At 37.6% G+C, this 18,935-nt stretch overlaps 1 long non-coding RNA gene across 1 annotated transcript in view; it reads right to left on the bottom strand.

The window, feature by feature from the left end:
- LOC311630889 overlaps nucleotides 1-18,935 on the bottom strand; it is an 85,564-nt gene that overhangs the window by 7,854 nt on the left and 58,775 nt on the right. Inside the window, exons 3-4 of the long non-coding RNA XR_014796478.1 lie at nucleotides 18,244-18,323; nucleotides 16,769-16,932 (exon numbers count right to left, since the gene is read on the bottom strand). This is a non-coding gene — a long non-coding RNA (uncharacterized lncRNA). The remainder of the gene's footprint in view (nucleotides 1-16,768; nucleotides 16,933-18,243; nucleotides 18,324-18,935) is intronic.

Below are 18,935 nucleotides of genomic sequence, written 5' to 3'. Positions count from 1 at the left end.
AGATCTGGATTATTGTTAGTTATGAGTTTTGAAAAATTTTCAAATCTTGCCTCTGCTATCTTTCTAATTTTTAAAAGAAAAAATGTTTCCTTCTATGCTTCACATCCCTAATGTCACTTCTGTATATTTTCCATACCTTTGGCTCTTCCTTCTTAATTCCAAATGATTTCTCACATCCACCTTCCACTTCATTTATTTTTCTAATTCAGTTTGCAATGCAGTTAATACGATCCACTGAAACTTTAATTTAATTATTAGAATTTTTATTTCTACCAATTGTTTTTTTTCCTCAAAGATGCTTGTTTTTGATATTTTCTCTGCTCATATTTTCAAGATAGTCTATTATTTTTTAAATGTATTAATATTTTTTTTCATAGTTGGTACTTGATAATTAATGTACCTGCATTCTTTATGGGCGTGTGTGTGTGTGTGTGTGTGTGTGTGTGTGTTTGTGTGTGTGTGTGTGTGTGTGTGAGAGAGAGAGAGAGAGAGAGAGAGAGAGAGATTTGGTATTTGATGTAGAGCATTATCTATCGAGATTCTAAGAGACCCGTGAGTAAAGTAAATTCTTCCAAAGAACACCTGCATTTGCTTCTCTCAGGTGTGTTAAAGCGTGACCTGTCCAGGACCCCCTGAAACCATAGCATTGCCCATTTGAGGATATTTGGAAAACCCAGCCAATGCAAACTGATCTACAAGCTCTGAGGATAGGCATCTGTTTAACAGTTTTCAAGGAGGAATTTTTTTTCTCTTTTATTAAACACTATAGTTTCAGACAGGCGATTTTTCCTGTATTCTGGATGGGATAGGAGTTGGGGGGTTAGGGGAGGAGGAATCTGGTTTGTTTTTAACTTCCCCTAACCCTCTTATATAGGACTACTTCTGGAATCCTAACTTCACAAAGTTTAGTATTTGCCTTGTAGTAATTTTATCAATACACATACAGAGGTGGAATAAATTATTTAACATTCTGAGTTGTTTTTGGCAGAAGGTTAAGTTAGGATACCTCGTCTGCAATGTCAAGTCTAATACTAAAATCAAAAGAAAGCAAGTGGATATATTTTGTTTGTCAGTTTACTTTATTCATTAAATTATATGTATAAGTGAGATCATGTGATATTTATCTTTCTCTGACTGGCCTATTTCTCAGGAGGGGGCAAGATCAGGGAAAAGGGGGAGTTTTTGGAGAGGGGAAGGAATATCTATAATACTTTCAACAACAAAGATAAATTAAAAAATAAATTAATTTTAAAAAATAAAAATAAATTTAAAAAAGAAGGCAAGTGTCTTGATTAAAGTCACACAGTTCTGATTGCCCAGAATGAAATAATAATTGTTGAACAGCAAATTCTTTTTAAAGATATTCTTTAAAAGAAAAAGAAAAGGTTCTAAAAATTATTTTTAATACATTTAGAATTCAGAAAATAATGACTGGTATAAAAGTAAATTACTATTGATATTCCAAAAGGTAGATGGGTTATTAAATAGTAGTCAAATACATGCATTTCAAGACACAAAAGACTGTCATTTGATTAAAGATTTTAATCAGATTCTATGCCATTTCCACCTAAATCCGTGTGCCTCAGACAAATGTCTTTGTTTCATTTAAATATTTCCCAACTACCCTACTTCCTAAACACCAAGAGAATCCCAGCTGCGATCCTAGTATGTAAGCCCAAATCTTTGGCATTATCTTTACTTTCAAATCTTTCTTCTTCCGCATGTACTCATTTATCAACTTCAGGAGCTTCCTTTGCTCTGTCAGTCCCTTGTTGGGGCGTGGTTACTTCCTGATTAGAATAGTATCAGTTTGATTCTGGCTTTCTAGTCTCCAACACCTACAAAGTTTTTAACCTTATATAAAAGACATATATAAACTACACAGCCACCACACACACAATTCATCTGTACAATAAGTCAATAAAAATTAAAAATCAATAAAAATTAAAAAAAGATCGGAAGGTCAGGTTAAGTGCTACTTTAGATAAGTTGTGTCACTTGTGGGAAAAGAATTTTGCGTTAAAATTTAGATGATGATGAGGATGAGTATTTGTTCTGGGCAGAGATAGCAGCTGGGCAAAGCTTCCAAACTCGGTTCATTCTTGACCTATACAAAGCGCAGGGCGGAAAGTAGATTAGTGGGACGGGAGCAAAGGAAATGAGGGCAAAATGATAGAAGAGGAGGAATTACCAATTCCTACTCTTGTAATGTTTCAAAATATTTTATGACAACATGCGAAGATTAACTTTGTGTGTCACCTTGCCAGGGCCAAGGGGTACTCAGATATTTGGTAAAACTTTATCCTGGGTGTATCTGTGAAGGAGTTTCTAGATGAGATTAACATTTGAATCAGTAGACTGTCCTCCCCCATGTGGGTGGGCCTCATTCAATCCCATAGGCCTGTATAGAACAGAAAGACTAAATATAGAATTTGCTCTTCCTGCCTGACTGTCTTTCAGCTGGGACATTGGTCCACTGCCTTCAGACTCAGACTCAGACTCAGACTTACATCACTGGCTATCCTATTTCTTAGACCTCCAGTCTTGGACTCTTGGACTAGAACTATGCCATTTCCTGCGTCTCCAGTTCCTTGACTGCTGAACTTGAGATTTAGTCATATTATTACAATTCCTTATAATAAATCTCTTTATGTGTATATCCTATTGGTTCTATTTCTCTAGAGAACCCTGACTAACATAGACAATCATGAATTGCTTTTGTAATTTGGAAAATGTTATATTTAAAAAATAAGAAATAGAATTTATGCTAAAAATGAGGAACACACAAACATTGAAAAAGCATGGAGCAAATTATGTGGGCAAGTAATTTGATTTTAATATCCTCATTGGCAGATGAGAGTAATAATAGTCCCTACTTCATGGGATATTGTGATGATTAGATAACAAAATATGTTTAGAGCAGTGATTGATATAACAGTGCCAGTTATGTATTAACATTCCCAAAGAAGAGAATCAATAACTGAGTCTGGTTGTTTCTTGATAGGAAGAAGAGGAAGCATACAATTTAGGGGGGAAATAGCATTACAAAATCTAGGGGGTGGAGGGGTGGAATGCCAGAGAGAGAGAGAGAGAGAGAGAGAAAGAGAGAGAGAGAGAGAGAGAGAGAGAGAGAGAGAGAGAGAGAGAGAGAGAGAAAGAGAAAGAGAGAGAGGCCAGAAATTTTAAATGTTGCCAAGAACTCAGGATCTTTTTTTATTTTTAATATATTTTATTGATTTTATACAGAAAGAAAGGGAGAGAGATAAAGAGCTAGAAACATCGATGAGAGAGAAACATCGACCAGCTGCCTCTTGCACACCCCCTACTGGGGATGTGCCCCCAACCAACGTACATGCCCTTGACCGGAATCGAACCTGGGACCTTTCAGTCCCCAGACTGATGCTCTACCGCTGAGCCAAACCGGTTTTGGCATCAGGATCTTATTACAACTAAATTCCATTTACTCTCCTCTGTTGGCATTCCACAATTCTTACTGCAGTGGCAGTAATGAGCTCACTTGGCTGTGTTGGCTCACTCTTGTATATATATATATTTAAATCATAATCATTTACATAACATCTGAGCATTATTTCCCTCTATTTATGTGTTCTCCTCAACCAGACTCTAATAAAGCTAGAACTATATCTTTTTTCCTCCAAACAATAAACTTTACTTTCTACTCTCTTACCTCTTTTTTGAACACACACACACAGACACGTGCATGCATGCACACACACATTTGATATAGGCACAGAAGGCCATCTACTGTGATTTATCTGACAAATGTCACTGAAGTCAGAGGTGCAAACTTTAAAAAATTAATTTGAAACATAAACTGCCCTTTGCAAATTTTGTTGTAAGTACGGTACTTTACCCAAGAGCATTCAAACTTGTATGCTTCTCTCAAGAATTTTGTTTTGACAAGTTTTAGACTATATACTTATTACAAAAAATAATAAAATAAGCCCCAATTCTTTTGGATGTGATATGAATTGATCTATTAATCTACCAACAAGATATCTTACAGATACAACCTTAAAGGAAATTTTCCTTTAGATATTTTTCATGGTCTACTGCTATTAATTAATTTAGTGAGATAAGATGTTTCCTATTCTTTCTTTTTTTTGCTTTACTCAGTTACTTTAGTAATTTCCACCCAGTTGAATAAAAATGAGTAAGACTTTTATTTTGAAATAGATCATTTTTATGGTTGCAGGCATTATCAAAGTTTTATAAAAGTTTGGCATATAGCCCATGATATCTATAATGAGCATTTTTCTTTTTAAATTCCAAAAAGCAACAATTAAATTTTATATGATGAAGTAAATCATTTCCATTGCAATGCCTTTTTTATTTTTAAAAGAAACTCAGAAATAAGCTTTCACAGGAAAAAATCCAAGTCTTTAAAAATATTTTAATCTAGATGCATACATGATGGGTACAGAAAATAAGTGATTAGTGATGAAAATAAATCTTTATTGTGTTATCATAAAGTGAGTAAGTGTGTATCTTAAAGTATTCATGTTGGCCTTAATTTGAAGGACTCACTTTGCTTTGATGATTCTGCTTCTTATTTCTCTGAGAAAATAGAAGAAATGTACATGCATCTACCACCAAAACAGCAAACTTACCCACATCTAAATCCACACTTATATTCTGGTTTCCCTGCTATTACTAGAGATGAACTGTAACGGGAGTCCTATATCCTATCTAACTAAGGCCAGTGCCTCCCCAGGCCCTGTCCCCTCATATTTACTCCATTGCATCTGCAATTGTCACCTCTGTCTCCATTACCACCAATTTTTTCTTCTCCACTGGTCATCAAGAAAGCAACTCTTTGAACCCAACTCTCCTCAATCTACTTCCTTCTTTCTTTGTTTCCTTTCTTATCAAAATGTCAACGAATAAAACTCATCCATATCCACTGTGTCCAACCCTTTTTCTATTCCCTTCTAAACCTACCATAGCCTGTTTTTGTTTTTTTGGAGGGTTTTTTTTTTTTTTTTTTTTTTTTTGCCTACTACTCTTGTCATCAGATCTTGTCAAGGTCTATATATATTTTAAAAATTAACATTTGATTTATCCTCCTTGGCTTTATTTTGTTAAAGTAGGAGGTCATTCATTTTAACAGCAACAATCTCAGCACTACATATTTTTATTTTTGTCTGTAGATATTATACTTCTGGGTCTTTTATCGTTGTGTTTTATGCATTCTTAATAAAATGTGTCCTGGTTTTGTGTTAAAATTTTTCTTATTACCCTGTTCATTTTGAGTATTGGTTTTCTTTCAGAGGCAAGCAACCTTTAAAATACAGCAAATTTAAAAGTCACTGTCCCTGACTGAATGGAATATAATCTAAGACCTATTCTCTGAGATTTTACTAGTCACAATAAATTACTCATTTTTTTAGATAAGGCAATACAGCAATGAAAACACACACACACACACACACACACACACACACACACACAAAAAAAAAAACAAACAAAAAAAAAAAACCCTGATAAAACCCTAGTCATAGGGAGCTCACATTTTACTTGGGATAGAGAATGAATAAGGATATAAATAAAGATATAAAAATAAATACAAATATGCTAGGTGTATCAGTTTTCCTAGAGCTGCTACAACAAAGTATTATAAATGTAATGAGTTAAAAGAACAGACATTTATTCTGCCACAAGTTTAGAGGCTAGAGGTCCAAAATCAAAGTGTGAGTCAGTTCATCTTTCTCTAAAGTCTCTAGAGGAGGATTCTTTCCTTGCCTCTTCCAGTTTCTGGTAGTTCCATGTGTTCCTTAGCTTTTGGCAATATTAATTCTAATCTCTGAGTTCATGGCATTCTCCCTGTGTTGCTCAGTGCCAGATTTGTACGACCATCTTCATATAAGGAAACCATCATAATAGATTAAAAGTTCACACTACGCTGGTAGTAACTTCATCTTAAATAATTACATCTGCAATAAGTATATTTCCAAATAAAATCACATTCTACAGTACTGTGGGTTAGGACTTCAAAACGAAATAGAAACATCAATGATGAAAGGGAATCATTGATTGGCTTCCTTCTGCATGCTTCACACTGGAGAAAGAGCCTCTCCCCCTGCCCCCCCCTCCCCCCCCCACACACACAATGGAACAAGTTGACACAAGTTGACACTCAAACACTGAGTCATGCCAGCTGGGTTTTTTTGTTTGTTTTGTTTTGTTTTGTTTTGTTTTGTTTTGTTTTGTTTTGAGAGAGAGAGGGAGGGAAGGACAGAGACAGAGAGAGCTAGAAGCATGGATATGAGAGATATACACTGATTGATTGCCTCCTGCATACACTCCAACCAGGGCCAGGGATGGAGCTTGCAACCAAGATATGTGCCCTTGAAAAGAATTAAGCCCAGGACCCTTCAGTCCACAGGCCAATGCTCTATCCACTGAGCTAAACCAGCGAGGGCATCAAATGTTAAGTTTTTTTTTTTTTAAAGTTTATCTACAAGAGAGTGGGAAAATATGGTAGAGGAAATAGGAACAAAGATAAGACTAATCTGAATAATTTAATTATATAATTTTGATTTTGGAAACAAATGTCTTGCCTTCTCAAACAATTAACTTAAAAAAGAATTCCTGAAATAATAGAAAACAAAAGCATTTACCCTGAATACATGCCAAATAACGACAAAACCACACAAAGAAAATAGTATGTCAAGTCACTTTATAAAAGCATATATCCCCAATAAAATGTATCCTAAGGCAAAAAGAGCTCTAAAGACAATTTAATTTTTACTTAGTGGTTTATTAGTGGCAATATTGGTATTTTTATTTTAAAATTATTTTATGTATGTGATAGTAAAATGCAAACAAGTAATTGCATTACTATGTCAGGAACCAAGATTTTCAGTGTAAAAGAAAAGAGATATAAGTATAAAATCAAAAAAGTTAAAATCATATAATTTTAATTTTTTATTTGTATTCATATTTGAATTAAAATAGTGACATAAATTCATTTAATCTAATTGCTTTTTAAAAAAGTTATTTTTAGATTTGTCCTAAATAGGTCTAAAAGCAATGACTATCTAAGAGAAATGAACATACTGAGAGCCAGTTTGTGGCATTTAAACACCAGTCCCCACTAAAAGTGATCAGAGCTTCATAAAAAACAAGCTAACTAATTTTAGAGATCAGGGGCAGGAATTTTGCAATGTGAGCCTGTGTTATCTCGGTGTATTGGAATTTAAGGTCTCCAGCAAAAAGGCCCAATGTTCAGCATGAAAAGACCTTCAACTGGCAAAAGATGGGACAATTTGAAAATCAAAGAGAGTAATTAATGCAATTGGTTGAAACCATTAAATGCTGTCTTATGAATTCAAAATTATCTTTTAAAAGAGAGTGGTTAGGAAAGAGAACTCCAAGGAGAGACGGCGGCGGCAATATTTCATTGGACACCACTGAAAGTAACTAAGCACCAACACCTTACTCTGAAAACTGGCAATTAAAAGGGGAAAAGTAAGCATTTATCCTGCCCCTCCTGTTTTAACTGCTTTGCAGACCAATCCCTGTGGATGAAGGAAGAAAAGTTTCACTTTGTGAGTAAATTCCATAAATTTGCAATAGGTAATATAATTGAAAAACAATCGCTATTTTCAAAGCCTAATGAAATAAGTGATTCAGGCAAAAGCCATCAGTGGATGAACCATTAGGTGAAAAGTTGATGGAGGGATCAGGCTGTCAGCACTTGAACCCATTGATCAACCTTAGAGCACTAAAAGTGGGACTTAAGACATTATGTGCCTCCTGATATATAGCACACTGCATCGCCAATAAATTATCCTTGCTATAAAGTGCTGAACTTTATTATAAACAAGTATCTAGGGGGAACCTCCATGTACAGCAGATACAAGAGGGAGAGAAACGTACTAAAATGGCACTATGAGAAAGCAATAGACAAATCCAGGCTGTGGGATGTTCTTCATGTCAACTCAGTTCATAAAGACTGGGTTTCTTTAACAAGCCGGAAAAGGAGAGAGGAAAAAAAAAGAAAGAAAATGCTTTTGATTTTGAGAGGCTTCAGAGACATATCAAAAAATGTCATGTGTGGAGCTAATTTGGATCCTGATTTAAACAAAACAATTATAAAAAGACATTTGGGAGATAACTGGGGGAAATTTGATTATAGTACAGGGTATTAGATTATATTAAGGAATAATTGTTAATTTTGTGAGGTATGTTAGTGAAATTATAATTATGGAGTAAAATGTCCATATTTATTTAGAAGAATGGACCTAAATGTGTAGCGGTAAAATGGCATGATGCTTGGGATTTGTTTTTGAGTAATTCAGCAAATAAAAAATAAAAAAAAAAATAAAAATGAAGTAAATGTGGCAAAATCTTGATAATTATTGAATACTAGAGGCCCAGTGCATGGGATTTGTGCACTGATGAAGGTGTGGCCTGTGGGAATAGGCCTGCTGTGGCAGCACTGCTCATGGATTGTGGACCTGCCCTCTGAGCGGCTGCTCCCTGGTACGGCATCATCTGTGGAGCCAGAGCACTTGCCTCTCCAGGGGACCAGGGAGGGGCTGAGCCCAGGAACAATAGCACTGAGAGACGGAGGGGTAGGCCTCTATTCTATGGTAATCATGAACCCACCTCCAAGCCTCCCCGGTCGGTCAGCTTTGCAAGCCTGGTGGCAGTGCTGCACAACCTGCAGGCATCTGGAAGAGGAGGCAGGGAGCAAGAAGGAAGAGCCTGGGGTGAGGAGGCTAGGATCCCAGGCCAGGTTCCTGCCTGTTCGCTCAGGGTTCACAGCGGGAGCAGCCATTCATCCCAGTCAGCCAAGCAGCTCTCCCACGGTGGTAGCACACTGACCACCAGGGGGCAGCTCCTGCATTGAGCATCTGCCCCCTGGTGGTCAGTACGCATCATAGTGACTGGTCAACTGGCCATTCTGATCATTCTGCCATTCAGTCTCTGGGCTTTTCTTATATAGGATAAGAAAGGAAGATACGGAGTTTGTTGTGTTGTGACTTGCCTGTATGCTTGAACATTTTTATAACAAAAATATTTAGGCTACCGCGTTTGAAAATGGGAGGTTATTCTTCAGAGAAATTCTAATTGGGTGGCAGGGCAGAAGCTAGACTACAATACATTTAAAGAGCAAATTGACAGTGAAGAAGGGAAGGCAATAGGCTTCTATTTGCTACACAGAGAGAAGTTCAAGAAGGAGGAAGTAGAAGGGAAAACAAGTTGAGATGAGCTGAGAACAAAAGGAGTTGAGATTGTGTGTGCATATGTTGTGTGTGCATTTGTACGTGTATGTTTATATTTGTATGTTTTAGCTTAAGAAAGAATGTAGCATTAAATGTTTTGACAGTTTAAAAAAATCTAGTAAAGAATAATAAACTCATTATTTTCTTACATATAAAGGTTTTGAGGTTTTGTTTTATACAAATAGTCTAATAATGTTCTCCCCATGTTCATGTCTATGCGATAGACTTTCAACTCCTAAAGTTAAGAGTAATTAATTCAACTTAAAGCTGGAAACATTTATTTTGGGGCAAATTTAGAATTTTGTTTGTTTTTTTGTTTAAATGCATCTCTTCCATATCCACTTCAGCCTGCACCTCCATTCCAGCACCTTCTTGGGTTGTAAGGTGAGGCTGACCGCTGTGCCTTCAGTTCCCTCTCACTTCCATCAGCATACCTGCCTGACTGTTCTTTCAGTCTGTCATTCACTCACAAAACACCTTCAGTGTTCCATCCCACCCCACCCCCGCATTTGGAAGCGTAGCCAAATCCCTGAATCTTATTCTGTAAAGTTCTCCACTCCCTCCTTCAATTTTACATTTTAAACTTTAGTATATTTCATTTCATATAATCTAGTGAACACTTGCTCTAGCCAAGTTGTTCCACTCATTCTTGACCTGACACACTTTATTCTTCTCACTTTCCCATACTGTACATGTGCTTGCTCCTGAAGAACCAGCTTAAAAGCTAACTTCTAGAAGAAGGCTACTAGAACAATGCCTGGTGATGGCTAGATTTTCCTTTTCTCTGAATATCTATCAAATTCGCTATGTAAAACATGTGCATTTCCTTATATTTTTATAACACAAAGAATTATTTGATGTAGCATATGTTTATATATACAAGAATATGAACAGAGTAAAGATAAAGTTAAAAAAAAAAAAAAAAAAACGTGGGGAAAGATGTATTTGAATAGAGATCCAAGGATGGCAGCTACCCTTTGGTCATCTGTTGCCTTGTAGTCATTTTAAATAGTTCATGTGTCTGTATATCTGCACCTTTACCAGAATATGTGCTTCTCAAGGACCAAGTGATTAAATATTAAAATGTGATATAAAAATTAAGCAGGTGGGTATATCCTTGGAGATCTGCATTAAGAGAAGAACCATCTGTCCTACATGATAGATATTTATCTCCTGAAGTCGGGACTACGGTAAATGACCCCCAAAGTAATTTTTACTTACATCTTTTAGTAGTGGAACTGCCTTCTTTAGCAAAGTTCACTAAAGAGTTAGTACTCAAAGTGTGGTCCCTAGACCAACAGCATAGGCATGACCAGAAATGCAGAATTTTAGGACCTACCCAAGGTCTACTGAATCTGAATCTGCATTTTATAGGATCCCCTGGTGATTCATGTGTATATTAACATTTAAGACTGGAATGGTATAGCTACCTCATAAAAAGTATATACATGCTTTATATGTATATATATATATATATATTAAAGCATTTCATATATCTTATATTTCAAATGTTTTCATATATAAAATATTTTAAATATATTAAAACATTTCAATATTATTAAGGAAAATGTCTTTTTAATTAAGAAAATTAAGGGTTATATTTTACCAAAGCATAAACCATTTAATTGTCACTCTTACAAAAATTTATTGCATTCACTGGCAGTTGAAAAATGTAGCACTTGGGTATGTAACATATATCTTTTAATGTGTTCATTGTTTTAATCTTATTTTAAAGCTATATGCTGGAATGGTTTTTTATTAGCAAAATTCCAGCATTTGTTCAGTCTTTTTCTTAACAGTCTTAATTTTACTCTTGGTAATCAAAAATGAAAGCAAGATTTATTACTTATTTTCGTCCCTATTTAATAGGTAAATCTATTGTTAGATTTTAAATGCCAGCCGTTGTATTCACATTTCTTCACTTGAGTTATTTAAGCTATAAAACAGTAGCCATTTGCATTTTTTAAAATTTCCCTCTAGCTTCAGGAAAAAAAAAAAATGATTCTTGGTAACACAGCTGAAGATTTCTATGAAATTTCAACCACTATCTAAAATGTTCCAAATTACCATAAAAACCCTGAGAAATGACTCTTCATGTAGAAAGCTGCTGATGGAGGAAGTTTTACTAAAACACTAAAAAATCAGAAAATATATTATGAAGTTTTAGTTCATCCACAGTCAAACCTGGTTCTAGAAAATCTACATGACATGTACAGTCTGCAAATGTATTCATTCTTTCTTCTGTGTACAAACATTTATTGTTTTACTAATATGTGTCAGGCAGAACATGTCGAGACAGAACATGTCCAGTGAAGAACAAACTAGAACACCTCCCTCCTGGAGTTCTGAGCCTGGTAAGAGAATATACAAACATAAACAATATAATATTGACTATTAGAATGCGGTCTACAAAGAAAAAACACACACACACATATATACAACAAAAACAAACAGGGAGCCATGAGGCAGGGTTTGATGGCAACAAAATGCCTCTCCGAGGAAGTTATGTCTAGGCTGAGGCCAAAATATGAAGCGAGAACCAGGGAAAGGATGAAAGAATCTGTGAAGGGTTTGCTAGAAGGCAGGAGAAAAAAATCAACCAAGACTAGAGTTTATTTTTAACAAGCCAATAGTGCCTAATACTGTTGAGAGGGCAAGTACATTACTGTTAGCCAGGTCATTAATTCATCAGATATTTACTGAACACGTACTAAACAGAAAGTTAGACCTAGTGGATGGGAAACATGCATAAAATATAATTACAATATGTGGTGGTTTATAACCCAAACTGAAGAGTATGTTAGATCCTAGGAGGAGAATGTAGAGAGAAGGACATCCATCCTTTCAATCATACAACAATCAGTTTTTGAGCATTATTTCAAGAAAAGGAAAGCATGTTGACACTGGTTAATAATCGTCGCATAGTCCAGGATTTTTCATTAGAATGAAGGACTGCACACTGTTTCCAGAGATTTTTGACTTGCAAATCCTGTAATTTCCTTTATCTTGTCTATACAGAAAACAATCTATCTTTCTAAGAATAAGGAAAGAATCCAATTCATTGACATTCATTAATGCAGAACCTTTGCAAGAGAACTCGAAGAGGACTAAATTGAATCAAGTGTTTTTGGAGCACCTAATATGTACCTGGCATTAAAATTAACCTTATGGTGATACCAATAAAGTCATGGGAACTGTTATTACCAGTTTACAATTAGAATAAAGTGCTATAGGATGGCCTATGGACCAGAAATATACTGTAATGAGCATGTATTAGCTTAAACTCAAATTATATGCCCTTAAAAATAAATCCTGATATTGTCCACTAATATATCCTGCATCATTACAGCCTATCTTACCTTACATAGCCTCTGTTAAGGATATAATGATTTGTGTTCCATTATGTGGGAAGGAAAAGATATGCAGCCAGATATCCATAATTTTACTGTATTTTTCACTAGGTTAATAATAATAATTAAAAAAAACAAAAAACACCTTACATCTTGGAAAGGACATAATAGAATATCTGATGCTGGAAGAGGTTTACCGTTTACATAGAAAATGACCCCATTTTCCTCCAAGGGCAAATTCTGGCTGCAAAAGGCCTTTTCCCTGAGCTTTGCCCAGGCCACAGTCATGGGACTATCAGCTATAATGAGGGCTTTGTGGCTAAGTCCTCATGCATTGTACTGAATACTTATCTCAGTAAAGTGTCTGTAGACATAATGAATGTAACAGCCACATTAGAATTATGGGCTGTAAAAAAATATTGCAGTATGAATTATTTGTCAAGAAATAGAAGATGCATTGTAATTTGCCAAGAAACAACTGTCTAATGTGTTTCCTTTATTATTTTTTTAAATGTGCTTGCTTGCAAAATATTTGGAAAGTAAATTATCTATTACTATTGCTTGCTTGCTAATTGTCAGTAATAATCCCTTGCAATTACTCTGGTGAAGTAGGTCAGCCAATTTTTAGTGCTCATGAAACTCGCAATTTAGAGCAAGGCAGCGTATCAGCATGTTAGGCTTTCATATGATTGAGCAAATAGGCTTCCTTTCAGTCCTCTTAACCCTAAACATGGATGCAGACAAGCTGTAATATCTGAAAGCAATTACGCTTAATTTTGTTTATATTATTTTTATCACTATTTGTAATAATGACATTCCATTCTCTATCCTGGTTATTTTGTTTTTGAATTAATAGATTTCATTTTAGAGCAGGTTTAGAGAAAAATTTAGGCACATAGTATATAGAGTTCCCATAGATCCTCCCCCCACAACCCCCCACCCCAAATCACTAGTCATTTTACTTACCCAAATTCTTCTTTGAGAATTTAATATTCTTAAACAGCTTAAAAATCTGAGACTATAGTTCTAGTAGTGCAACTTTTTTACTATACTTATTCCTATAATTCCCTGATGTTTCCAGTATTTTATCCACCAATATCTATATATACTGTATAAAAGACTAATATGCTAAGTGTCCCTCCTATCATCCAACCAGTTGCTAGGACATACACTGACCACCAGGGGCCAGACACTCAATGCAGGAGCTGCTAAGCTGTGGTGGCTTGGCAATGGTGGTTCTCAAGTGATGCACCCCGAAACCAGAGAGGGGGGAGCCCAATTCCTCATGAGGCCATGCAATTCCATCTTTGGCTGTGGGTTATGTTGTTGTTGGGTCACTGTCACTGTGAATCTGGTTTATTGCACACTTGTGTTTGCTTTCCACACCCTGTAAGATAGTAACTTTGCAGAGTGCCCTCTTGCACTCCCACTCACACTCTGGGACCCCTCAGGGTATGTTGGAGAGCTGGTTTTGGCCTGATCCCCGCAGGCCAGGCCGAGGGACCCCTCCTGTCAGAGGAACCCCAGCTCACTCCGCAGATGCTGGGGAGGTTGGCTCCAGAGCGTGTCTGGCCCATCTCATTCCATCCTGCCCTACCGGCCACCTTCTAATTTCCTTTCCATGTGCACAAATCTGTGCATCGGTCACTAGTTTCTTATGTAAGTCAGGGCTCCCGGACAACAACAGAGTTTTAGATGGGCTTGTTGTTGTTGAAGGAATCCCACAGCAATGAGTGTGGACGATGATTTGGAGCAGAAAGAATGTGGGAGAAGGAAAACCAGAGTCTGGGGAGACCTGATGAGGGACTGAACTATAGCAGTGGTAAGGGGGATAGGAAGGAAGAGGCAGATTTGGGAGAGTTGGGTATGAATGCAATGTTGCCTAGCAATGAGTTAGGTGTGTGCCTCAAGGAAGAGTGGAAAGAAGTCCCGGTGTCTGGCCTCAACTGCTGGAGTGGCCATTAACAGAGACAGGGATCTTTGAGAAGAGGCACAGATTTAGGGAGACAGTAAATACTAACTCACCATACTCAAGGGACCCCCAAGTGAAGATGCCCACTTAGCTGTTGAAATAGGGGCACGCTCCTGAGGAAAGCCCTCAGGACTCATTTATAGCTGAGTGGATTATCAATGTATGGTCTAAAACGGAGGCAAGGCTGGATGTGGGACAGGCTGGGGAAGCAATGGCATTGGTAGACAGAAAAGATCAGTTTAAAAGCCACTAAATCCACGAGTCTTGCTGGTATTTGGAAGCAGTAGAGGAGTAAAAAGAATCTCGGGTATTTGAATTTGGGATCCTCATTCGAATCCCAGCTTTACCATCTCACTGAGTGGCTTTGGATAAGTCATTTTACACCTCTCTCTCTCTCATCACTCATTGAAAAGACATAATGAAGTTTCCCTATTTTACATCATGGATCAGTGTAAGATTTGACAAATTAATAGATGTGAAAAATGTTCTCAGAAGTTAAATGTAAGGCATTAGCTGTCTCCTGAGGTTGAAAGTGCTTTGGAGATTACAACAGGGAAGATAGAAGATAAAAGAGAAAGAGAGGAAGGAAAGGGACAAAACAGACCTAGGATACTCACTAATTGGAGTGTTAAACAGCCAGCAGTTCCTTTAGTCTTAACCTTTTATCCTGTCAAGCACTGTTCTGAGTTGAATTCTGTTTCCCCCCCAAAAGGATATGTAAAGTTCTAACACTAACTGCCTAAGGATGTGACCTTATTTAGAAAGCAGAGGCCCAGTGCACATTGAAAGTAAGTTAATTAGAAGGTGGACTGGACGGGACTGGGTGAGATGGGTCAGGCATGCCCTGGAGCCAACGCCCCTAGGTCCCTCTCTGACTAGCTGCACTTGGAATTGGTGCTGAGGCTCAAAGGCCATCTGCAGAGTGAATGGGGTCCCTCCAGCAGGTGGGATCCCTCAGCCTGGATTGTGGGGATTGGGCTGAAACCAGCAATCCGACATCCCCTGAGGGGGCCCTGGAGAGTGATAGGGCACTTTGCAAAGCTGCTGTTGCTTGGCAGCTCCTGCTTTGAGCGTCTGCCCCCTGGTGGTCAGTGCACGTGACAGCTACCGTCCGGTCAGTGGTCTGCTGGTCAGCCGGTGAGCCAGTCGGCCAGTCACTTAGGCATTGATATATAGAGAGAGGCCCTGCAGGTATACTTCATTAGAAGAGGTCATCCTGGAGAAAGGTGGGCCCTCATTTAATATGACTGTTGTCCATATAAGAACACAGCCACGTGAAGATGCAGAGACACAGGAAGAATACCCTGTGAAGACGGAAGCAGGCGGAAGCCAAGGAACTGTAAAGGCCGAGGGCAACACATGCCAGAAGCTAGGGAGTGGCCCGGAGGGATTCTCCACGTGGGTTTCACAGGGAGCATAACCTTGCCCACACTTTGATTTCACACCTCGGGCTTCCAGTACTGTGAGACAAAAAGTGTTGTGTTGCTTTAAGCTTCCCAGTTTGTGGTCCTTGGTTGCAGCAGCCCTAGGAACCTGATGTGGGGACCAATCGCTTTCTGTTTAAAAAAGTCTTTAATAGAGCCTTTTAAAGACTTTTAAAAAAGTCTTTAATATTATCTGAAGCAGATAAATAAAGAAAACATAGTAGTGGATTCAGTTATGTTCCAAAAGAAGATAATGCAATTTTTTTTTCCTCAGTTACCTAGAGGGATTGCATACACAAGTGAGTATGGTCACTCTTAGCAGCATAAGAAGCCATTTATTTCAGTCATGAAGGCACAGAGTCAGCTGGCTGGGCCGTCTTATCAGCCTCAATGTGATGGATCATCAGAGATTAAACAAATGGCCCAATATCTTTCCAAAAATCCAGAGATGTGAGATGAATATGTCCCAGGTATCATTTCCACTTACACAAGTCTTAGAATTGGCATTGATTAATCCTCAGGTAGTCCTGCTTCTCACTATAGTCTGAACAGGACAGAAATGATACCGCTAAGTCATATACAATATCCTGAAGAGTACTGGCCTACCATTTAGGAAATATGTTTCAGTGCTGGCTCTGCCAGTTTTGCAGGCTTTCAGGTGAACACTTAAGTACACACCTGTAAGTTTTGGTGAATTTAGCATCGTTTCCCTTCAGGGATTGTCTCCCCCTCCCACAAGCTGACATCAAATGGCCTCACTTCTCTTACCTCAGGGCCAGGCAGATGGCCTTTCGTGTTCCTGTGTCTTGCTCAGCCAGTCTAAATGGTCAGCAAATGCTCCATGGACAAGGAGGTGGAATATTTTCCCTCCGCACTGTGAACTCGGAAGGCCAGTGCTGCCAGGTGTCTTGCTGCCCCCTGGAGCAAATGTGCTTGAGAATGAAACCGACAGGCAGGACAGCAGAGCCAAGTGATGGAGAGGAACAGAGATGCTAGATCATCACGTGAACCAATAAATTCAGCGGTGCCTTGAAGCCACACCATCCACTTGGATTTCTCTTTTTTTTTTTTAAACCAATGAATCATCTCCTCCTTTCTTTCCCCTCTATCTAGTTTGAGATGGGTTGTATTATTACTTAACCTGCCTTTCATTTTTCTTATTTATACATAAGGGTATTACCCTTGAACTTCTACTATCACCATGAGAAGAACATGCACGGGCTATGCTCTCCAGCATAAGAAGCACAAGAGACATATGGAATAGGGTCACCCTAACTCTCCCACAGCCCAGTGACCTAAAGCAGAGCTATCAGCAGAGCCCAGCCTAGATCAGCCAAGTCCCAGTGAACCCAATAATGCAGGGTCAGTAATAAACAGATCATTTTTTAAGTAATGCCAATACATTAAGAGAATTAGAGTATGTTTAAGACAAACTTAACTTTCTCATTAGCATCTCTGGTCTTAAGTCTAAAAGTGTTACTATTGTATTCCCAAATTTCTCTAGGAAAAACAAAAGGCTGTACCTACTGTACAACAATAGAAACAAAATAAGTCTAACTAGCAGGTTGAGCCCTGGAATTTTAGGGCTATCGGGGGTTATCTAGTTCAATTTCCTCCTTTTATGGATGAGAATTTTGAGGTCCAAAGAATTTTCCTGACCTCTCAAAGGTCTCCCAGCTAGTTCATGTCAGATGGAACTGGGACCCAAGCTCTTTAATTCTCACTTTATTAATTCTTCTAACGACAAATTTCTCCTGGTGTTTACCAGGTTTGGTAGGTTTCAAAGTTAATACTTCTTCCTGAACTCACTGTTTACAAATTTTTAAGTATATTTGGGGCTTTTAAAAGCTGTGAGGTTGAATATTGAAGTTTCTTCATTTCTTCTAAAAATGAAGAACTGGAAGCAGCCAGTTACCCTGATGCTTTGTTATTAGCCTATTTTGTGTTGCCTCCATTTCCTGTTCCATAAGAGCATGATGATTCTGCTACTCAAAAAAAAAGAAGAAAAAAAGAAAAAAAAACCAGATTTAAGTCACCATTCCATCTCTGTCTTTTATGACAGCAATTTTTTAAAGGTTGAGCAGCGTTACCCCCACACCTGTTTCTTTTAAACTGAAAGGGACCCAGCTGCACTCTGCAGGGAAATCACAAAGACAACTGGAGATCTTGTCAATTTACAGCCAAGCTTGGCTGGAGAAAAGTGGATGGCTGATTTGAAAAGATAAGGGAACAAGTACATTTACCTGAAGATGAGCATGGCCCAGCGGAAGAGAACGGAGATAATGAGGAAGGCTTCCTTTGGTTTGGGGGGAAAGCCATGATTCTGTAACATCAATCAAGACAGTTTTATCTGATTGCTAAGTTTCAAGAAAAGCAGTGAAAATTTAAAATAACTATACAGAAAGAGGGGGGAAAATGAGATAAGGGACGGCACAATCATTCTCTGTTATGTAAAGTTGGAAACTAAAGCCCTACATGGCATGGAATTAATATTAAATTTCAATGTTAATCCATTGAAGTAGTGAATTTGGGACAATTTTAAAAGAACAAAGGATCTCCTTGTAGATTTCCAGGCCTTTCCTTGGAGGGATTTTTGACTCCAGTTCAATGCACATATAAGGGAAATGGGCCATTGGCATGTGAGAGCCGGGATAGCAAAGTGAACTTTAAAACTGCAGGTTTAAAAAGTCTTAATGAGGATAATCACACGTAATATATTCTTTTAGATGGTCAATAAATGTGGATCAAGATCTTTTTACATTCCTTAGTTTGTATCATCTTATCTCCTCATTTACCTCTAGACCAGTGGTCGGCAAACTCATTAGTCAACACATGCCAAATAGCAACAGTACAACCATTGAAATTTCTTTTGAGAGCCACATTTTTTAAACTTAAACTTCTTCTAATGACACTTCTTTAAAAATAGACTCGTTCA

Source organism: Pipistrellus hanaki (genome assembly GCF_964339955.1).
Source record: "Pipistrellus hanaki genome assembly, chromosome: 12".
NCBI classification, from domain to species: Eukaryota; Metazoa; Chordata; class Mammalia; order Chiroptera; family Vespertilionidae; genus Pipistrellus; species Pipistrellus hanaki.
This window is presented reverse-complemented; position numbering and strand designations above follow the sequence as displayed.